This window comes from Taudactylus pleione, unplaced genomic scaffold, assembly GCF_031769625.1.
Source record: "Taudactylus pleione unplaced genomic scaffold, aTauple2 ptg000217l, whole genome shotgun sequence".
In the NCBI taxonomy this organism is placed as follows: Eukaryota; Metazoa; Chordata; class Amphibia; order Anura; family Myobatrachidae; genus Taudactylus; species Taudactylus pleione.
Window position 1 is genome coordinate 6,224,888 of NW_028284619.1, and position 24,186 is coordinate 6,249,073.

Consider the following 24,186-nt stretch of genomic DNA (forward strand, 5'->3'; position numbering starts at 1 on the left):
CTCTAAATCCCAATATCTCTTACAACCAAGCCCAGCTTCCATGTTTCTGATCTTGAAAACATGGATCCCCCAAACTTCACATTCACACACAGAATTTCTGACATTTCCACCTCACAGGGATTTCTATAGCGATACTGCACTGCAGACATTTTACCTGAGAAAAGGGCCCCTGACAACTTCATTCAACCATGGGAGCCAGGGAGAAATGGAGATACAGTCCATCTCTCCATGTAAAATACTCTCCACTAACAAAGAGAACAGCCAGACACACTTTGGAAAGTCATATCCCTTTTAGAGGCACCTCCCCTACAATGTTTTGTGCATTTCAAATGTATTTATAGGGCCGTATTCAATTTGGAGCGAAGTCAGCTTCGGTGAAAATTTTTTGCTGATGACGTCATATTAGCCGATTTCATTTATCCCCGTATTCAATTTCTCTGACTTTTCGGCGGTAATGGATACCTGGCGGAAAAAAATGCAGAATCAGGGTTTTGGGGTGCAAAATTGCGGCAAACCTCCGAAACCCTTTTTACACCCCCTTGATGCTAATTGCATCAAAAAACGCAAAAGAACCCCAGTAAAGATACCCCACTTTGAAAAAATGGGTGAAAATATTAAAGTGGGGGTACAAAATCAAAAAGTTGCGAAATTACATTTGGAGGGGGGTCTGGCGGTATGGGGGAGTTTTTTTATTGCAGGTGTTTGCTGAAGGTGTGTTTTTTACGCTTTTTAATGCTTTCCTTTAGCAGCTTTAAAATATGCTTGCACCCATTTTCATGTACCCCAAATTTGATGGAACTACTTATTTCCCCCAAAAAAAATTGCTAACTGCTATTCTTCACCACTGTCACCAAAGACTCTAAATAGCGCCTACTGAGACCATTCAAAGACCCCAAATACCTTCAGCAGGGGATACGCGCAATACTTTTTCGCTGGCAAAACTTCCAATGACGGCGAAAAGTCCTGCCTCAGACTTTTTGCTCCAAGTTGAATACGGGCCATAGTGTTGGAATGATATATATATGTATATATATATATATATATATATATATATATATATATATGGAAATTCAGGCACCCATGACTACATTACTATGAGTATAGCACTAAGCTTACTTATGCTTGGATCATTGTGTAGTACTCTTGAATGTTATTTCTAAAGCATGGATATCCCTGTATGCCTCGACTTCCTTTTTTGGATTTTTGATATGCTGGACTGTTTATTGATAAAATGATCTTTTGATACTTTTGCAAAAGGATGTGTTGGCTGTCTTTATTTTTTGTGTGCAAATGTATATGTGCCGTGCACTCTGCCAATTTGGAGCGATGTTCGCACAACTGCGCATGCGTATGGGTTGTAATACGCATGCGCGAACCAGTCATTGCGGTCGGAAATTGTGTGCTCGCAAAATAGTGAGTGCCTGCTAATTTGAGTGACAGAATGAGGCGTTTGTGGGTGGTAACAGGGGAAGGTGCTTGAAAACGGGGAGTGGAGATCCGAACGCAGGCGTGCCAAACGGTCAAAACGGGCGTTTTAAGGGTGTGCATAATTAACAAAGCAGCGTCATCGACCACGTCACTCGGTTGTCTTTTAGCCTGAACTGCTCGCATGATTGTGGTAGGAAAATCCTACCACAAGCACTGCGAGCAGTTTATACGCCTTTCGATGTACTCGATTAATTAAATAAATAGTGGAGATGACGTAGAATGCGAGCGGCCAGGGGGCTTTTTTTTAAAAATAGCGAGCGCATGTTTCTTTCGCTCGTTCAGACATAGAGGCGTCAACAGACCTATTTAAATATCCGGCCCCTTTTTCTGAACGAGCGAGCGCAAATAGCGTCCGGCTCTGAATCAGGCCCAAATTTCCTATAACTTATTAATTTCATGTACTAAACAGTTTTCAAATATGATCAAGGTACCTAAACAGTTCACCGCATGGTAAATGATGGATGAAATTATTATTGGGTGTCTGTAATTAGGAAGCATAACTGCATGACTGTCTGTCATAACCAGGGAAATGATTTATATTCTAATAACCATTTTCATGTAATGTGTGAGATCAACTACATAATTATCTGTACTGAGCTTTCTCCATGTGAAGTTTGCCTTAAGTTTTAAATCCACTTGCACTTATAGGTGAATTAGAAACAATACCAAAATTACTGCAATTATTAGCCATGCTTTGCACATGGATGCAATTAGGTGCATGAGCGATTAGTCCTGTCTTCACTATCCATCCTCCTAGTTGCATGAATTTATTAGCCATGTCTTTTCGCTCAACATGTCTTCATTCTGTATCTATTAGTCATGTCTTGCCTAGCCATTTTTCTGAACGCATAGATATTAGCACAGCCTTAGAGACCTCAAACTGCTATACACGTTGTCATTGTGTACCCACCTAGATGGACTTTTAGATCCAGATTATGATAAAAACAACAGCCACAAACTCCGCAAAGTGCAAAAAATGTATAGTAGTAGAAAAGATGATTGGAATCAGAATTAAACAAGACATGTTCAGCATCCAATATTCACTGCAGAACAATTCAAATTAAAAGACTGATAATTCCATAGGAAAGCAAGGCATAGATCCAACAGAAAGCTTTCATATACATGCATCAATCATTAATTTCCCAATCCATGCTATTAGGTATATAAACCTAAAGTCAGCCATAGACTGCACGATCAGTGCAGAGAACCCGGCAGCCAGACGCAGGGTGGAGTGCCAGGAGGATAATCGGATCATCTCCATACACGAAAAGATGTATAGAGGCGATCTTCTTTCACAGTGTGCAGTCCACAGAAATGGTGGTTGAGAGGATTGGACAGGTTTGGTAACCAAACCAAAAGATAAAGACCGTTTTCAGGCTGTGAATGATCATCGTTCATATCCATACAGTAAACGATAACCGTTTATTCTATTGGCTGATCTGAACGATTATTGTTCAGTGTATGACTCTCTCAACATAAATTCTTGCCACTTCATCGGCACAGATGAGTGCGTCTTCTATACTCCTTTCACACATAGCCTAAATACTCGGGTTTTTGGCAGGGAACGCACACTGACCCGGGATCCTGGGTCCGCAACACTGCTCGGTAACAGGGTTAGTCCCGCGTCCAACCCCTTTTACACATAAACCCCGGCTTAAACCCAGCTCGGATCGGGACATTGAGCCCAGGTTGAAGCTGGGTTTTTCTGTACTTACCCCCGTTCAACACGGGTGACGAACTGGTTATTCCCAGGTCGTCACCCTTTACATTGGACCCGGGTCTTCCGTCAGGCAGCAGTGGAGACTTGGAGATGATGTCATCTCCAAGCACCACTGAGAAGGCCAATCAGAGCCTTTTAGGCATGAGCCGGGTCATTGCGACCCGGGTTATGCCATTCAGTCTAGAGGCACCCCGGGAATAACCCTGCTACTGAGCAGAGTCACGGACCCCGGGATTCCGACCAGTATCGGACCCTTTCACACATGGTCTAGACCTGGGTCAGTGCGCGTGCACCGACAAAAACCCGGGTAATTAGTAGGGATGAGCGGGTTCCGATTCCTGAAATCCGAACCCCTCCCGAGCCCACCCCGATCCGAGTCAGGCTTGACTTTTCCCGCCTGACTCGGATCTGAAATCGAGGCAAAACGTCATCATCCCGCCTTCCGGATCTCTCGGGTTTTGGATTCTATAAAAGGTCCCCGCGTCGGCGGCATTTCTCACTCCGGCTGTGGACAGTGAAGAGGGAGGGTGGGAGCTAGGGCTGGCTGGGCTGTGTTGTGCTGCTGTTGTCCATAGGGGCTGTGACCACTCAGTCCATAGGGGCTGACTGGGCTGTGTTGTGCTGCTGTTGTCCATAGGGGCTGGCTGGGCTGTGTTGTGGTGCTGTCATAGGGGCTGGCTGGGCAGTGTTGTGCAGTCAGTTGCAGTCATAGGGGCTGTGTCCACTCCAAAGTCTATAGGGGCTGGCTGGACTGTGTTGTGCAGTGTCCCATAAAGGCTATAGTCCAAGAGGGGTGCTGTAGTGTTGTCCAGGGGGTGATCTGTGCATCAGGGGTGCTCCCCCAAAGTGCACTCCAAAAAAATTTTTTTTTCTTTTCTGTGTTTGTGAATTGTGTGCGCAGTAGCCGCACGTGCATCAACAAAGTAACGCCAAGTGTGCGCCTGTGTCATAAGTAAAGGGCCGGCTGGCTTGACCGTTAAAGGGTGCTGTAACCCCCAAAGTGCACTCCAAAAAATATTTTTTTTTTCTATGTTTGTGTATTGTGTGCACTGTACGTGCACCCTCAAAGCAGCAGCACCAAGCGTGCGTCTGTCTGTTAAAGGGTGGTGTAACCCCCAAAGTGCACTCCAACAAAAATAAAACATTTTCTTCTGTGTTTGTGAATTGTCTGCACTGTACGTGCAAAATCAAAGCAGCAGCGCCAAGCGTGCGTCTGTCTGTTAAAGGGTGGTGTAACCCTCAAAGTGCGCTCCACAAAAAATTTTAAACATTTTTTTTTTCTGTCTTTATGAATTGTGTGCACTGTAGCTGCACGTGCATCAACAAAGGAGCAGCGCCAAGCGTGCGCCTGTGTCCCATAAGTAAAGAGCCGGCTGGCTCATTTCTTAAAGGGTGGTGTAACCCACAAAGTGCACTAGTCTCCAACAAAAATAAAAAATAATTTTCTGTGTTTGTGTGCGCCTTAGCCGCACGTATATATCAATATAACATAAATGGAGGACCAAACTTTCTCCGATAAAAATAAAATAAGGAAAGATCAAGAACCACTTCCTCCTAGTGCTGATGCTGCTGCCACTAGTCATGACATAGACGATAACATGCCATCAACGTCGTCTGCCAAGGCCGATGCCCAATGTCATAGTAGAGGGCATATACAATCTCAAATGACAAAGTTCAGGAAATTTACCTTAAAAAAAACTTTTAAATCATCTCAGGAGAAACGAAAACTTGACAATATGGCATTTACGACACGGAGTGGCAAGGAACGGCTAAGGTCTTTCCCTATGTTCATCACTACTGGTTCAGCTTCACATGACGATGGAAGCCCTCCTTCTGCTAAAAAAATCAAACAAGTTAAGCTGGCAAAAGCACAGCGAAGAACTGTGCGTTCTAAGAAGATATCACAAATCCCCAAGGAGAGTCCAAGTGTGGTGGCGGTTGCGATGCCTGACCTTCCCAGCACTGGACGGGAAGAGGTGGCTCTTTCCACCATTTGCACGCCCCCTGCAAGTGCTGAAAGGAGCACCCACAGTCCACTTGCTGATAATACTGGTGTAGCTAGCGCTGAGGAGGAAGTTGGCGAGAAGGATTCTGATGGTGATGTGGTTTGTTTAAATCAGGCTCCAGGGGAGACAGTTGTAGTCCGTGGGATGAAAAAGCCCATCACGGTCATGCCTGGGCAGAAGACCAAACATTCCACCTCTTTGATCTGGCAATATTTCTATCCAACTCCAGACAACAACTGTCTTGCCATATGTACCATATGTAAAGGTGAAATAAGTAGGGGTAGGGATATTAACCACCTAGGAACATCCTCCCTTATACGTCACCTGCAGCGCGTTCATAAAAAGTTACTGTCAAGTTCAGAAACTTTGGTTAAGACCGTAAGCAGTCCAGGGACACCTAAATCCCTTTGTCCTGTTGTATCCAAGCGCCTGCAAACCACACCGTCAACTCCCTCCTCGTCAATTTCCTCTTTAGTCAGGATCGGAAGTAGTCCTGCAGGCCATGTCACTGGCATGACTGACTCTCCTATCCGGGATTCCTCCAGAGGATCCTGCATTGCTACGCCTACTGCTGCTGCTACTGTTGCTGCTGGGAGTCGTTCATCATCCCAGAGAGGAAGTAGGAACACCACTACTTTTACTAAACAATTGACCCTCCAACAGTCCTTAGCGAGAAGGATGAAGTACGACAGCAGTCATCCTGAAGCAAAACGTATAACTGAGGCCTTGACTGCTATTTTGGTGTTAGACATGCATCCGGTATCCGCCATTACTGCAGTGGGATTTAGACAATTGATGGAGGTAGTGTGTCCCCGGTTCCAAATCCCGTCTAGATTCCACTTCACTAGGCAGGCGATACCGAGACTGTACAGAAACGTCAGAAAAGTGTCCTCAGTGTCCTGAAAAATGCAGTTGGGCCCAATGTCCACTTAACCACGGACATGTGGACAAGTGGAACAGGGCAGACTAAGGACTATATGACTGTGACAGCTCACTGGGTAGATGTATCACCTTACGCAGCAACAGCAGCGTCACCAGTAGCAGCATCTCAGAAACGCCAGCTCGTTCCAAGGCAGGCTATGCTGTGTATCACCGGTTTCGGTAAGAGGCACACCGCCGACAACCTCTTAGAGAAACTGAAGGAAATCATCGCCCAGTGGCTTACCCCACTTAGACTCTCCTGGGGATTTGTGATATCTGACAACGCCACCAATATTGTGCGGGCATTACATCTGGGCAAATTCCAGCACGTCCCATGTTTTGCTCACACAATAAATTTGGTGGTGCAGAATTTTCTGAAAAGCGACAGGGGCTTGCAGGAGACGCTTTGGGTGGCCTGAAAAATTTCTGCCCACTTTCGCCATTCAGCGACAGAAGATGGAGGAGCAGCAAAAGGCCAATCAAGCCAATACATCCACCTATGACACAGGCAAAGGAGGGGGTATGCACCTGACTCAAGCGCAGTGGAGAATGATTTCCGTGTTGTGCAAGGTTCTCCAGCCCTTCGAACTTGCCACACGTGAAGTCAGTTCAGACACTGCCAGCTTGAGTCAGGTCATTCCCCTCATCAGGCTTTTGCAGAAGCAAATGGAGAAAGTGAAGGAAGAGCTAAGACGGAGCGATTCCGCTCGGCATGTGGGACTTGTGGATGAAGCCCTTCATTCGCTTTGCCAGGATTCCAGGGTGGTCAATCTGTTGAAATCAGACCACTACATTTTGGCCACCGTGCTCGATCCTAGGTTTAAAGCCTATGTGGTGTCTCTCTTTCCGGCCGACACAAGCCTGCAGAGGTACAAAGATCTGCTGGTGAACCACTGTCAGCTGAAGCGGAACGTGACACAGCAACAGCTCCTTCATTTTCTCCCGGAACTGGGGCTGCCAGGAAAATCTTAGGTATCCTAAGCAACCCGTTGGCGGTGATGCAGGGCAGGCAGGACCAAGTTTGGACATCTGGTCCGGACTGAAGGACCTGACAACAATTTCTGACATGTCTACTGTCACTGCATATGATACTGTCACCATTGACAGAATGGTGGAGGATTACATCGGTGACAGCATCCAAGTAGGCATGTCAGACAGTCCGTACCTGTACTGGCAGGAAAAAGAGGCAATTTGGAGGGCCCTGTACAAACTGTCTCTATTTTACTAGAGTTCCCCCCCCTCCAGTGTGTACTCCGAAAGAGTATTTAGTGCAGCCGGGAACCTTGTCAGCGAAAGGCGTAGGAGTTGCTTCCACAAAATGTGGAGAAGATGATGTTCATAAAAATGAATTATCAACTCTTCCAGGGAGACCAGCCTCCAGAACGTACAGAGGGACCTGTGGTGGTGGATTCCAGTGGGGACGAATTGGTACTCTGTGAGGATGAGGATGTACACAACACTGAAGAGGGTGAGGAATCGGTGGATGAGGAGGATGAGGACGACATCTTGCCTCCGTAGAGCCAGTTTGTGCAGGGACAGATTAATTGCCAGCTTGTTTTGTGGGGGCCCAAACGAACCAATCATTTCAGCCACAGTCGTCTGGCAGACCCTGAAGCTGAAATGATTGGTTTGTTAAAGTGTGCATGTCCTGTTTATACAACATAAGGGTGGGTGGGAGGGCCAAAGGACAATTCCATCTTGCACCTCTTTTTTTTCTTTGCATTATGTACTGTTTGGGGCCTAGTTTTTCAAACTGCCATTCTGTCTGCCACTGCAGTGTCACTCCTAGATGGGCCACATGTTTGTGCCGCCCACTCGTGTCGCTTAGCATAGTTATCCAGCTACCTCGGTGCAACCTTTTGGACATAAAAACGCTATTGTGAGGTGTTCAGAATAGACTGGAAATTAGTGGAAATTAAGATTATTGAGGTTAATAATAGCATAGGAGTAGAAAAACCCACAAATTCTGTGATTTTAGCAGTTTTTATGCTCTTTTTCAAAAAAATACAGATCCAAAACACAAAACCCAGAACCCAAAACACGGACGTGTGGTTTTGGCAAAACCAATCCAGATCTAAAACACGAAGAAAGGTCCAGATCCAAAACCAAAACACGAAAAGTGGCCGGTGCACACCCCTAGTAATTAGGCTATGTGTGAAAAGGGTATAAGTCACATCTAAACCCCAATTTAAAAGTTATTGATTTAATTCACAATGCATTGTCCAATGGAACTGTGCACACTTTGGGCCTGATTCAGAGCCGGACGCAATTAGCGCTCGCTCGTCCAGAAAATAGGGGTGGCTATTCAAATGAACCGTTCGCTCTTTGCGGTCTGTTCACGCCTCTATGTCTGAACGAGCGAACCAAACTTGCAGTTGCTTTTTGGAAAAATACGCCCCCTGGCCGCTCGCATCCTACGTCATGTCCGCTATTTATTAGATTAATCGAGTACATCGACCAGCGTATGAACTGCTCGCTATTCTTGTGGTTGGTTTTTGCTACCACAAATTTGCGAGCAGTTCTGGCTATAAAATAACCTAGTGACGTGGTCAGTGACGCTGCTGTTTTAATTATGCACATCCATAAAACGCCCGTTTTGACCTTTAAGCACGCCTGCGTTCTGATCTCCACTCCCCGTTTTCAAGCACCTTCCCCTGTTACCACCCACATACGCCTCCTCCTGTCACTCAAAATAGCAGGCATTCGCTATTTAGCGAACAAACGATTTTCGGCAGCACTGACTGGTTCGCGCATGCGTATTACGATCCGTACGCATGCGCAGTTGGGCAAACATCGCTCGGAGCGAACGAGCGGCCGCTTACGAGCGGCTCTGAATCAGGCCCATTATTCCCTGACACACTTACAAAAGCAAATGCATCTTATCACATAAATGTAAGTTCTGCATCTTCATAACAAATTATTCATAGTGCTACTTATTTATTGATCTAGTGCTAGAAGTTTATTACATTGTTCCATCGCAGACACCTTGCTAGTAAATACTTGTAAAAGGCCAGGCTTGGCATAAATTGCTCTCTATAAGTTTGAAGATTACCACTATATAGCTATTTTTCCCTTTATTCGCAGAGTGCTTAAAGCTTCAGATCTCATTCTGCTTGTCAGAACCTCGTAGCAGGATTATCTCCATAGTAGCAACACAGCAAACGGCTCTCAGTCCACTTATTATTCTGGAGAGCAGACAGCACCGCCAGCCCCTCCTTTGTGTGTGTATGAGGAAACCTCAGTGAGATAATATATGTAAAATAAATATGTTTTACTTGGCTAGGATTTCTATTTACATTCTATCCCACATTTTAACTGCCAAAAATATGTAAAGAAACATGTTGGGGCAGAGTGAGACCATGTATTTTATGTACAGTATACTCTATTTGACCTTTTCACCTCTGGTCTGGAATATAGATTGGGGTTATCTTCTTCTTAATAAAACATGCCAACCACCAGTACCTGACTGACCGCTCTATTGTAGCACTATAAGCATGATAAGGAGGATTGCTGCCTAGAGTTGGGGTTTGGGGGGAGGGGAAGGGGGCTATTTTCTATATGGGCAAGTTTAATACAATCTCTGAGTGCTGATTTTGCATCCAAAAGAGCTGGGACAATTCTACTATAGTCGGCTTCTCTGGGAAAACAGAAAGAGTAGGCAGAAGAAAAAGACTTCAGGATGACAAATATAACATAACATAGAATAGCAACAATAATAGTTCAGTGGTATATGGGCTATTGAGGCTTTAGGTAAAGCTGGACAAAAACCACAGGGCTGGGTACAGGATGCCAGTGCTCGGTCAGAATCCCGACGCTGGCATCCCGACAGGGTTAGAATACCGACACATGTCGGTCAGTATCCTAACCCTCCCCCTCTCCCTACCCTAACCCTCCCTCCCCACTTCCTAAACCTAACTTCCCCTCTAGTGCCTAAACCTAACCTCCACGCAAACTAAACCTAATCCGCCCCCCTTAGTGCCTAACCTTCCCGCTAACCCCAGTACTTACCGTCGAGACGCCGGCGGACGAGATGCAGGCGCAGGGATTCTGACAGGCGTCGGGATTCTATGCGGTGTCATCTTGACTGTCGGTATAATGACCGCATCCCAACCACAGAACCCTACATTCCGGTGTGTATGCAGGACCGTTGCAACGGTCAGGATCGCGAGGTTGCATCTTATGTGCTGTTTAATATTTGTCGGCCCGACCTCCCGATCCCATAGAAGCCTGTACACATTGAGCTATTTCTAGCACAGTGAGTAGGTAGCGTTCCCGCTAGGCTGTTTTAGCGGGGCGCGGCGCCCTGCCCTCCTTCTGGAGGGCAAAAAGCACCCTGCCCTCCAGGAGGAGGGCAAAAAGCGCCCTGCCCTAACAGCCTGCGGGAGCCGTTCTCACCCGCGGGACGCAGCGTCCCGCAGGTGGAGAGACATGCGGTGACCCGGTCACCGCCGGAGAATAGACGCCGGGCGCATGCGCCCGGCATCTATTCTCCCTGTCTGCAGGGCTTGGGGGCTGCCTGGCGTGTCCGTAAGTGCCGGGCACGCCCCCAAGAGTGACGAAAAGGGGACGCGTCTTATAGACACGCCCCCTTTTTCGATGACCACGCCCCCTTCTCGGCCGAAGGCGCGCTCGCGGGCATGCCCTCTCTAGCTCCGGCGCCCTGCCTGCCGCCGGAGCTAGAGGGAACACTAAGTAGGGACTGGCAGGGGGCTCACAGGAGGTCAAGCTGGGGGCACAGTACCTTTGCGATCACTCGGCTGATCCAGTGATCGCAAAGGTGCTTGGATTTCAGAAAGACACAGGGCCTGAGTCACTACCGATCACAACTGCGAATACAATAGTGATTACGCACGCAGTTCAACTGCGATAGTATGCTAATCCATTGCTATCGCTATGCCTTCGCAGCACAACATAAGGACGCCCACTTAACCTTACACACATCCGTAATGTTTAGCAAGACTGCAAAACCATCCGTGCAATCGAGTACCATCGCAGCCTCACGCACACTTGCACAAGGTCTGACCTTACTCAGAAATTGCTAACTTCATTGTAAGCTATGAGAGCTCAGGCTGCGTAAGGCATCGCAGTGGCTAATTTATGCCCGGCCCTGCATCGGCGTTCAAACGTCCTGGCACGACTGCATTTCGCCGACCACCCCACGTCACCTCCCACAAATGGCACTTCCTGGCAATTGCTCTGCAATGGGTCTGTGTGGTTACTGCAATTGGGGTCCCGATCGCAGTGGCCCGTTCACACACTGCGATGCATATGAATGCGCAGAGGCAGCAATCGGCCGATTGTATGCGGAATCACAGTTGCGATCGGTAATGAATCAGGCCCACAGTTTTGAAAAGAAGATCTGATATGCCTGAATGAAATAACGTACTTGTGCTGGGTGTACCATATTTTGTCAAGTAAAAGATTGAACTTTGGTCCTTAAGGGAAAGAAAAAAAAAAAACTAACAAAAAAGTGTCATGAATATAATACCTTTTAATGGCTAACTAAAAATGGTCAAATAAACAGCGACTTTCAGTACTCTGCTGTCCCTTCGTCGCGCCAACATCTTATAAATGACACTGCAAATACCAGGAAGATGTATATACAAAGAAAACTGGGCAGACATTTATTGATTGAAATTAAAAAGGGACCTGTGGAATCATACATTTTATTCCAAGATCTTTCCCCCTTCTGAGATACAACACAAAAGTGGTTGCTTGTACTTTTTATTTGTTTAATGTACAGAAATGAACTTTAGGGGGTATGTTTAGTAACCAGCGGCTTTGACTGATTTAAAATGGCAACAGAAACAAAGACTCAGCAAGCCTGATCTAGGATTTATTTCTGTTGCCGTTTTAAAACTATAGAAATGCCAATGATAGGCATCTTTAACAATCCACTGGTTACTAAATAAACACCTTAAGCTGCATACACACGTAACGATTTTAGTAACCAACGATTTTCGTTAACGATTTTCGTTCAGTTTTTCCCTTGAAAAAGTGACCGAAAATCGTTTACAAAAGTCGTTGGTTACTAAGTTAATGAACGATTTTGTAAACGATTTTCATGAACGATGAACGATTTTTTAATCATGCATACAGTGAATGGACATCGTTCATTCTGTACAACATGAACAATTGTCTGAACGAAAATCGTTATGTTGGACAGTCAGAATGGACGATGAACTACAAACTAGAAATGGGAGCGCGCTTGGACGATAATCGTTCACCCAAAAAAAAGAACGATTTTAAAAAAAAATTTAACGATAACGACGTCGTTATAGTTAAATCCTTCAAAAAATTGTTACGTGTGTACACACCTTTAGCGTTGCCTTCAGTTTGTATACTGTTTCTCTTATATACAGCCCCACCCAGTGGACCTTATTGCACTATACTAGATATACAACTAGGGCTGTTGAGAGGAATCTGGGCCCACGTGGCTGCTTCCTGGGGGCCAATCACTAGGCTGCGTGCATTAGGGATGGCCATCTGTAGGTTAACCATCGATGGTCTCCATAGATGGTCACATTGGTGACTATACTCGAAAATATAAAACCATTGACGGAGAACCGTCAATGGTTTCGCCCTCCGTTGGTCATCCCTGCTCTTTGATTAAAAGGGTAGCGGACCAATCACAGTCGGGGGACAGAGATTAGAAGTTTGTGTCTGGGGGCAAAGCTATGCCTCATGTTGCGGCACCGGGGAGAAAAAATATGAGATATGGTAAGAACTTACTCTTGTTATCTCTATTTCTACGAAGTCCATAGGGTTCCACAGGATACCTTGGGGTATAGGCGATGGCGGCAAACATCCAGGCACCACAGAGTTAAATTCTCAGCCTCCCAGGATGCACTGGGGTCCCTCTCCTATACCCCGTCCCCGAGCCTCAGGCCACTCAGTTTCGTAACAAGCCATAGGCCGGAGCAGGAGCAAAAAAGAGAGAGAAGACAGTCTGGAACACACAAGAATCACATTCTCACCAGAAGGAGACGGAGAAACCGGTGACCAGATCAAAGCCCAACTGCAGTACAGGTGCGTCAGTCCTGTGGAACCCTATGGACTTCGTAGAAATAGAGATAACAAGGGTAAGTTCTTACCATATCTCATATTTTCTACTTCAGGGTCCATAGGGTATACACAGGATACCTTGGGGATGTCCCAAAGCAGTATCCTTTAAGGGTGGGGACGCTCCTGTGCTGTAAGGAGAATCCACCGCCCGAAGGAAGCATCCTGAGAGGCGAAGGTATCAAAAGCATAATACCTTACAAAAATATGGACAGATTACCACGTGGCTGCCAATCACCGCTGAACCGCTGAGGCGCCACGTCGAGCTGCCCACGAAGGACCCACAGATCTAGTGGAAGAGCTTTAATAGAGGATGGAACAGGAAGACCTGTGAATCCATCCTGCCAAAGTTAGCATAGTGGCAGGCCAACCCATTTTATGGAAACCAGAAAGGACAAAACGGAGAGTCTGATTTCCTAAATGGACTGGTACGGTCAACTTAAATTCTTAGAGCCCGTACCACATCCAAAGAGGCCTCACCAAGAAAGGACTGGGGAAGTAAAGGCAGGTACTATAATTTCCTCATTGATGTGGAAACTAGACACCACCGTAGGTAAAAAACCAGGGCAAGTGCGAAGCACTGCCCTGTTCCTAGGAAAGATGAGAAAAAGGGAGGTCTACATGACAGAGCCCCCCATTCTGAGATCCTACTGGCCGAATCAATGGCCAGAAGGAATACAGTCCTAGCCGTAAGCCATTTGAAATAAACTGAGCCCAGTGGATCAAATGGCGGTCCTCAGAAAGCCCTAAGGACAACAGCCAAATCCCAAGGAGCCACAGGTGGAACAAAGGGATGCTGAATATAATGTACACCCTGCACAAAGGTGCGGACATCAGGAAGAGTAGCAATCCTACGATGAAACCAACAGGGCAGAAACCTGCACCTTCAGGTAAGCAAGGCGAAGACCGTTATCTAAGCCCACCTGTAGGAAAGCCAACACTCTGGATATCTGGAATACCCGATGAGCATAGCCTCTAGGGCGACACAACTGAAAGAAAGTATGCCATACCTGATGGTAAATTCTTGCAGATAAAAGCTTCCGAGCTCTTAGCATGGACAGAGGCCCTGTTAACTATAGAGCTGGAAAAACTCCTAGACCTTAAGAGGGCAGTCTCCACCGCCACACCGTCAAGGACAGACAACCCAGGTCTGGGTATCAGCCACGATCCTGAGACAACAGGTCCGGTTGCAGAGGCAACAGCTTCGGAGTGTTACCTGATAGGCTCCAAAGATCTGAGTAATAGTGCCGTCTGGCCCACGCACGAGCTATCAGCAGGAGCGCGCCTCCTTCTTGCTATCACTGGAGGAAGAAGGGATAACGGAAGGACGAGGTACACAACTTGGAAGGTCCACTGGACCTACATACGTCTTCCATAAGAGTCTCATCTCTGAAAGGCTCCATTTGTTCACCAGAAGATTGAACACCTCCTGATGAAGAGGACATTTCCCTGAATGCACGTCCTGACGGCTGGGAAAGCCTGCTTTCCATCTGAGGATTCCTGAATGAACACTGCCGATGACGGCAGAGATATAGCCTTCAACCCAAGCCAGAATTCGGGACACCACTGTTAGTGTCGCCAGACTTCGGGAACCTCCGAGGTGGTTTACATAAGCCATCATGATGGCGTTGTCAGACTGTACCTGCACGGTATTTCCATGGAGGACCTTTCCTGCATGCTGGAGAACCTGCTCAGAGTTCTCAGATGTTTATGGGAAGCGCAAAAACTACTGGTGTCCACCTGCCCTGGAACAAGTGTAGAAACGTCACTGCTTCCCAGCCACGGATACTGGCATCCGTTGTCAGAAGGACCCTGTCCGCAATCCCAAAGGGGTGCCCCTTGTTTAGGTGAGCTTTCTGCAGCCACCAGGCCAGAGAGAGACAAACCTCTGGGAAAAGCACTATTGACTTTATCCTATGGGGCAACCCATCCGGAGAGGATCAATTTTTCTAGAGGTTCAGAGTGAAACTGGGTACTCTCCACCATGTCGAACAGCGACACGCTGGAACCCAGGAACCACATTGCCGAGTGAATAGACACTCGGCGACTCTGCAGGCAACTGCGTACCTTTGCCTGTAATGCAGAGATCTTTTCCTCAATCACAAAGATCCTCAGATGTTGGGATATGGAGCATCCTCTGTGAAGAATCAGAGAGGACCATTTCCAGTGTATCAGTCAGCCCTAACGTAGCAACACAGATATTGTCCATTGCAGATGGCACTGAAGTATCTCTGGAGACCCTGGTAACAACAGGAGGTCTCCCGGATTGGGTAACAAGCGGACCCCCTGCATCTGCAGGTGGGCTGCCATAACTGCCATTACCCTGGTAAAACTGGAAATGCTTATCGACCACTGCAAACCTGAGGAAAAACACTGGTGTGCTAAGAAAATAGGGACATTCAGGTAGTCACCCTGAATATATCCAACGACACCACAAAATTCCCAGGCTCCATTGAATGATGGAATGCAGGGTCCACCTCCTGAACCGAGGAACCCTTAAGAATTTGTTGAAGGATTCGAGGTTGAGGATGTCCAGGTAAGACCCATTGAGTTTCTGTACCAGAAAGAGGATGGCGTAATACCTCGTTCCCCTTTGGGCAATGGAATAGGTACTATAACTCCTGCCTGGAGCATAGAGTGTAACACCCTCTAAAATTACAGGGCCTTGTCTTGAATTGACAGAAGACCTGTAACTAAAAACCGTCTGGGAGGCTTTTACCGGGAGAGGACATACCTTCAAGAAAATACTTCCCTTACCCCAGTGTCCGTGGTGGTCAGACACCAGCACTGGGTGAACTGGAGAAGCCGGCCTCCAACTCTGGGGTCCCCCGAGTGGAGGCCCGTCCCATGAGGCTGAAGGCTTATAGTCCAACTTGGGAGTAGGACGTCTTGTACTCCAAGCCTGTTCTTATGGTTGAGCAGATTTCCTGGCTGCTGACTGTCTTGGAAAGCTATATTTTAGACTTACCCTGGCCTCACAGGGCCGAAAAAACGAAGCCCCAGACCCCGATGGGACTGTAGCCGATGGCAGACACGCAGACGTAGTTGCTGCCTGCGGGGCCACAATTGTGTCCAGATGAGGGCCAAACAGGACCTGTCCCGTAAAAGGCAAAGCATTCCAAATGGAATCTGTGTCCGCTTTCCAAGAGCGCAACCACAGGGAGCGGTGAGCCGCTACTGCTGCCGAGGAGATTCTGGAAAGGAGTAGGCTATATGTAAGACTGTCTCATTATGAACGTGGCTAAGTCTCTGAGAATTTGCCACTATCCACCTGCTCTGCTGGAGAGTCACTGTGCAGAGATCCAGTTACCTACCCAGCGCTCCATGGCTCTGGCCCCCCAGCACACGGCCATAGCCGGGCTGGAAGCCCCTCCCGCAAGGGAATAATTGGATTTTAGATATATTTGCACCTTGCAATGTGTAACCTCCTTTAAGGAGGACCTGGAGGGCATGGGCAACGTAGCACCCCTCACTAGGCGTGTAACATGAGAATCTACCCGTAAAGGTAACTCCCATTCGGAAAAATAATTATCCGCAAAGGGGTATGCAAAAGGTCAACCGTTTTTGAGGCTGGAACCGCTTACCCGGATTTTCCACGCCTCCTCTAAATGATCCACCTGACCAGATAGAGGAATTACAGTGGCAACACGCTTATCCTTAAAGAAGGCATATTTGGATTTAGCCACAGGGGATATGTAATAACTAGTGTTCACTCTAGCTCCGGCGGCAGGCAGGGCGCCGGAGCTAGAGAGGGCAACCTTATGCGCGCAGCAAAGGCGCGCGCGCCCGAAAAGGGGGCGTGGTCATGAAAAGGGGGCATGTCTATAAGACGCGTCCCCTTTTTGTCATACTTGGGGGCGTGCCCGGCGCTTACGGACATGCCGGGCAGCCCCCAAGCGCTGCAGATAGGGAGAATAGATGCCAGGCGCACGCGCCCGGCGTCTATTCTCCGGCGGTGACCGGGACACCGCATGTTTCTCCACCCGCGGGACACTGCGTCCCGCGGGTGAGAACGGCACCCGCAGGCTGTGAGGGCAGGGCGCTTTTTGCCCTCCTCCTGGAGGGAACGCTAATAACCAAAGCCTCACGGACTGCCCGTATAAGGCCAGGTATATAGACTTTAGACCCAGACTACGCCTCCTTTGCACTAAGGGGCTCGTGTCTGAAACAGTCAATAATGTCACAGTCATCAGACGTCATGTCCTTACCCGTCTGAGACCAGAAAGGCCATTTAGAAGGCCGAAATGGTGACTCCCCCTGTAAAACGTCCATCAGGCGCTATACCATTTGGACAATAAATTCACCCACACAGGCTCCTGCGAGACCTGGGGGGCAAAAAACAGGATACACTGGGGTACCATCAACTGCCCAGGGACCGCTGCATGTGATGAGACCACCACTCGCTGCGATAACCCCTATGGGGAAACGCAGGGGGCGTTGCCCACAAGGGCTGTAAGCATCTTAGCCAGCCGAGGGCGGTCCCCTTTTTGTGCAGGCACAGTGACAGAAATGGGGCGTGATATATAATACAACATGCCCTCCATACACCCTCAGCGTCTACATATCCCTCCGCTAACTGCACATGATATCAGTACATTATAGCTGGAAGAGGATATCCTCGTTCACTTTCAGACATGAGTGTGAACGGAGCGTATGTGACCTCCCACACAGAAAAACCATGTTTACTGTGAGGTAATAAACACCCTGCAACACCGCACCGCAAGGGCTGTAGCAGAAGAATAACAGGGATAGGAAAATGGCTGACAGTCAGAAATGAAAGTACAGGCAAACAGCGCTAGCATTTAAGTCACATCAGTGCTCGAAGTGGTAATTTAGAGGTGGGGGTATGGAGATTGAATCTCCCCCCCCCCCTATGGGCCCCTGCTTCCATATCATCCCATTGTACTTCTAACCCCCCCAAGGCCCCCCCCCACACTTCTCCCTGCCTGCTCCCCTCTCTCACACCCTGCCCTTACTGATTCCCTCTCTCTTTCACCCCCTATAATGGTTAGCCTGCCTCCCTCTGTCTGCCCCTCTCTCTATTCCCTCTCTCACACCCTCCCCTAATTCTCTCTTACCTACGCTGCTGGAGTGGAGCCACTGGGATCCTCGGGTCTTCACTGCAGTTTATCTGGCGCCGCTGTGAGCCAATGAGAAGCTGCCATTTGGCAGCTTCTCATTGGCTGGCGGCTGCGAGCCCTGCGATTGGCTGGCGGCCGCGAGTCCCGTGATTGGCTGGCGGCTGCGAGCCTCGTGATTGGCTGGCAGCCGCCCGGTGAGTGGTGCTGACAGTGCAGCCGGGACCAGGTACTTTGTCCCGGCTACATGTCAGCGCCTCCACTGCCCCGATAGAGATGTGTCCCCTGCGGGACACATCTCTATACATTGCCGCTGCTGTTCCAGCGCTGGGATCCCATACTGGATCCCAGCGCTGGTGCATGCACTTCTGCATCTAAAATGAAGTGGGGCCGGGAAGTGGCGGTATGTCATACCGCCGTATACCGCCCCACTTCGACCACTGAGTCACAAACAATGCACAGATAACATCATGCATTACAAGCACTGCGATCAACTACACAGACCAGAGCCTGGTAGGAAACAGTGCTGCATACACTGACCTTAATTGAAGGAGAGGTATGCGGGGGACCCGGACCGCAAAGGCACCTGTAACAGCTTCCAGCAGCGTTTGTCATTCCCAGCACATGTAGTGAGAAAATGGCCACCGAGGAGCAGAGAGGAGGCGGGCCCGGGGGAGGAGCGCTGACACAGCCCGCTCAGACCGCTGTGGAATGGCACTGTGCAGCGGGGGAGGCGTCAGCTGTGAGACAGGGAAGGCGTTCTCCCCTGGCCTGCTATTAACCCCTGGGACGTCGCGCTGTACCGCACATGCTGTGGTCCACTGTCCCTGGTGGTCTAGTGGAAGGCGCAGGATCATCACCGCTAGCTGAGACCCCAGCTACCTACCAGCATCCCCGGATCAGTACCGGCGTTCTGGTACCGGCGAGGTGTAGGAGTGACAGCATGGACGTCAATACTGACTGTCCTATGCTGGAGCACTCTAGTTGTGCAGCCACAGCTGCGAATAAATTTTCAGGGGCCTTGAAAAGACCCCCCTCTGTACGGTGCGACTGGTCCGGCCAGGCACCGACGAAAACTGAGTGGCCTAAGGCTCAGGGGCGGGGTATAGGAGAGGGACCCCAGTGCATCCTGGGAGGCTGAGAATTTAACTCTGTGGTGCCTGGATGTCTGCCGCCATCGCCTATACCCCCTGTGGATACCCTATGGACCCTGAAGTAGAAAAAACAAACACTGCTGGGTTCTGTGCCATTGCTGGGGGAGAACGATTGATTCTTCCCCATCGATGGCAAAATCATCAACCAACAGTGCTTAACAATTGATGCAGAAGCAATGCAACAATAATACAGCTGAGCAAGAGCCTCCTTAAGCTAGGTAACATTCCTGACATCCATATGCAGTTTACATGGAATGTAGTTAATAGACGGCGGACAAGATACTGACAGTCTATATCCCGACAATGAAAGGGAGACAAAAAATAGGTGTCGAAATACTGATGCCTATCTTAATCCCGACACCGGAATGCAGAAGGACGCCGGACCGTAGGCACCATCCAGGGAGGGTTAGAATTAGGCTAGGGGTAGGGAGGGTTTGGCGCCACTGGAGGGAGGTTAGGGTTATGTACCCCCCCCAGGATGGTTAGGTTTAGAGTGCGGTAAGGGAGGGTTAGATTTAGGCACCACCCCGGGAGTCTTAGGGTTGGGGACCACTAAAGGAGGGTTAAGGTTAGAGAGGGAGAGAGGAGGGTTAGGGTACTTACCAGCCTAGTCGAGATCTTGTCCGGGATCTTGAACCAGCGTCTAAACAGCTGCCGGTATTTCATACCCAATCCATTTACATATCCCAAGAACTTTTATTTTGTTATTTACTTTCTCTATGGAAATATGTTTCTATTATCTAATATGTAGTTTTCCATTGTTTGACATAGACAGTAACAAACATATAATAAAATTTTTTAGCTCCATTATAAGTGAAACTTGTACTGTAAGTTTTTCCACACATAAATCCCCTTTCTCCTATGCATGTCATTCTCAGCACTTTTATGCTAAAATAATATTTTTCTAAGCTCAACTAGATTTCAATGAATGCTGGTGCATATACGTGTGTAGGCAGCTAATATTATATAGTCTATCACATGTACCTATGCTACAGCAGCTCTGCTAATATTATATAGTATGTCACAAGTACCTATGCTACAGCAACTCTGCTAATATTATATAGTACAGTATGTTATAAGTACCTATGCTACAGCAGCTCTAATAATATTATATACATATAGTATGTGTCACATGTACCTATGCTACAACAGCTCTGCTAACATTATATATGGTATGTGTCACATGTACCTATGCTACAGCAGTTCTGCTAATATTATATACTGTATAGTATGTGTCACATATACCTATGCTACAGCAGCTCTGCTAATATTATATACTGTATAGTATGTGTCACATATACCTATGCTACAGCAGCTCTGCTAATATTATATACTGTATAGTATGTGTCACATGTACCTATGCTACAGCAGCTCTGCTAATATTATATACTGTATAGTATGTGTCACATGTACCTATACTACAGCACCTCTGCTAACATTATATATAGTATGTGTCACATGTACCTATGCTACAACAGCTCTGCTAATATATACAATGTGTCACATGTACCTATGCTACAGCAGCTCTGCTAACATATATATGTGTCACGGACATGTACCTATGCTACAGCAGCTCTGCTAAAATATATAATATGTGTGACATGTACCTATGCTACAGCAGCTCTGCTAATATATATAATATGTGTCAGACATGTAGCTATGCTACAGCAGCTATTCTAATATTATATAATATATATAGTATGTGTCACATGTACCTATGCTACAGCAGCTCTGCTAATATTATAGAATAGATATAGTATATGTTACATGTACCTATGCTACAGCAGCTCTGCTACTATATTATATATAGTATGTGTCACATGTACCTATACTACAGCAGCTCTGCTATTATATATAGTATACGTATGTCACATGTATCTATGCTACAGCAGCTCTGATAATATTATATATAGTATACGTATGTCACATGTATCTATGCTACAGCAGCTCTGCTATTATATATAGTATACGTATGTCACATGTATCTATGCTACAGCAGCTCTGCTAATATTATATATAGTATACGTATGTCACATGTATCTATGCTACAGCAGCTCTGCTAATATTATATAATATATATAGTATGTGTCACATGTACCTATGCTACAGCAGCTCACGAGTGATTAATGATGCAGTCAGCTCTCTGGTGATTAATGGTGCAATCTTCTTGGATCGTATTTAGAAGTCAGGGTGAAAAATAATGATAATGCAGCATATACTGAGCTAATGGTATTGGTACAGCATATAGCATGATGATGCTATGGTACACAAGGACTTTGTTCGTTCATCTACTGTGTTAAGTGTTATTTGCAAAAACAAAATCATAGTTTCCTGCTGTCAGCTCTTCCACACCTGTCTGCTCACCACTCACCTGGGGCTTCCAGGAATATGGGGCCAAGTGGGATCCAGTGACCTGGGATTTACTAGCAGATCCCCAGTAGCAGGCTAGCAGCCCTAGAGCAGGAAGTGCGGGGAGGCCTGGGCTCAGCAGCGTCATCGTTGCCTAGCAACCTGCTGGAGTCCGGCCCTGGGAGTGTGATAAGGCGTCAGGTTCTACCATTGTCTTTCATGTCAGACACACAGCACACATCCCTCCAACCCTTTCACACAGACACAGCACACATCCCTCCAACCCTTTCACACAGACACACACACATCCCTCCAACCCTCTCACACAGACACACACAGCACACATCCCTCCAACCCTCTCACACAGCACACATCCCTCTCACACAGACACACACACACACACAGCACACATTCCTCCATCCCTCTCACACAGACACACACACAGCACACATCCCTCCAACCCTCTCACACAGCACACATCCCTCTCACACAGACACACACACAGCACACATCCCTCCAACCCTCTCACACAGACACACATCCCTCCAACCCTCTCACACACACACAGCACACATCCCTCCAACCCTCTCACACGGCACACATCCCTCTCACACAGACACACACAGCACACATTCCTCCATCCCTCTCACACAGACACACACACAACACACATCCCTCCATCCCTCTCACACAGACACACACAGCACACATCCCTCTTACACAGACACACAGAGCACACATTCCTCTCACAGAGACACACATCCCTCCATTCCTCACACACAGCACACATCCCTCTCACACACACACACACAGCACACATCCCTCCATCCCACTCACACACACACACAGCACACGTCCCTCCATCCCTCTCACAGACACACACAGCACACGTCCCTCCATCCCTCTCACAGACACACACAGCACACATCCCTCCATCCCTCTCACACAGACACACATCCCTCTCACACAGACACACATCCCTCCATCCCTCTCACACAGACACACAGCTGTTATTTTCTCACTCCTAAGAGCTACTTTCCTACTGTGCAAGGAAGAAATAATCTAAAAGGACAGAAACGGTTCTGGCCCCCTGCAAGTCCCACACCTGCCAACCTGACTGGATCACACTACACTGTACTTCGGATGTCCACACCTGTTTTCCAAATAGATAGATAGATAGATATACTAGAGAGTGATAGATCGGAACCAAACTATCTATTGTAATTAATCACCAGCCCAAGCTCATTAGTGTATGTCAGACCCTTGCATTACTGAGATCTCAGGAGATAGAGGGTCTCATTCAGACCCGCTCACGAGCACAGGACGCTCGCAAGAGGGAGCTCCGCCGTGCGCATGTGCGAGACCCGAATAACGACAGCCAGGCCGTCGTTATGGGTCTCGCACTAAAGGGGGCGTGCTGTCGATGGTGACTGACAGCACGCCTCCTTTAGTGGGCATGCCGGGGGCGTGGTTGCCAGACGGAGGCGTTCCCATGGGAACGCCTACCGTCTGGGTCTGTCCCCACTGACATCACTAGTGATGTCAGTGGGAGTGATTTTGGAGCCAAAATCACTCCTGGGCTTGCAGAAGCGAGACCCTACCGCAGGGTCTCGTCGCAAGCCCGATGGTCGCGATGGTCTTGACCATCGCGACCATCATCATGGACGCTCGCATAAGCTGTGGGTGGTCCAAGAGGCCGCTCCATTTTCAGGTAGGAGGGCCCTGATTCAGAGCGAGCGCTCTGACAGACCGCTTGCTCTGAATCAGGGCCGTCCCTCCTACTTTTTGGAGCGGCCTCCTGGCCGCTCACATAGCTGTGGGTGACCACCCACAGCTATAGCAAGCAGCCAAAATGATGGTCAAGACGCCTCCGTCTGGGCAGCCACACCCACCAAAGGGAGCGTGCCTCAATCACCATCGACAGCACGCCCCCTTTGGTGCGAGACCCTTGGCTTGGCTGTTTTTATTCGGGTCTCGCGCATGCGCACGACGGAGTCGCCTCCGTTGTGCGCATGCGCACTTTGGCAACATCGACCCGCTTGCGCTCGCGAGCGGGTCTGAATCAGGGCGTCTTTTTTTTTATGGAGCGGCCTCCTGGCCGCTCGCATTGCTGTGGGTTGCCACCCACAGCTAATGCGAGCGGCCAGGATGATGGTCAAGACCATCGTGACCATCCGGCTTGCGACGAGACCCTTGTGGTAGGGTCTCGTGGCCGCAAGCCCCAGAGAGCTTTCGGCTCAAACAGAGTCGGAATCTCTTCACTGACATCACTTGTGATGTCAGTGGGGCCGCCCCCAAACGGTAGGCGTTCCCACCCCCCGACCCGCCCCCCAAAGGGGGCGTGCTGTCACTCAACATCGACAGCACGCCCCCTTTGGTGCGAGAGCCGGAACGACGGATTGTCCGTC

At 48.2% G+C, this 24,186-nt stretch overlaps 1 protein-coding gene across 1 annotated transcript in view; it reads right to left on the reverse strand.

Annotated features, from left to right (window-relative positions):
• Positions 1 to 21,950, reverse strand: part of CFAP20DC (CFAP20 domain containing) — a 357,191-nt gene extending 335,241 nt beyond the window's left edge. The window contains exon 1 of the mRNA XM_088478712.1: positions 21,801 to 21,950. The gene's annotated coding sequence lies outside the window, so the exon portion shown is untranslated. The remainder of the gene's footprint in view (positions 1 to 21,800) is intronic.
• Positions 21,951 to 24,186: the final 2,236 nt, after the last annotated feature.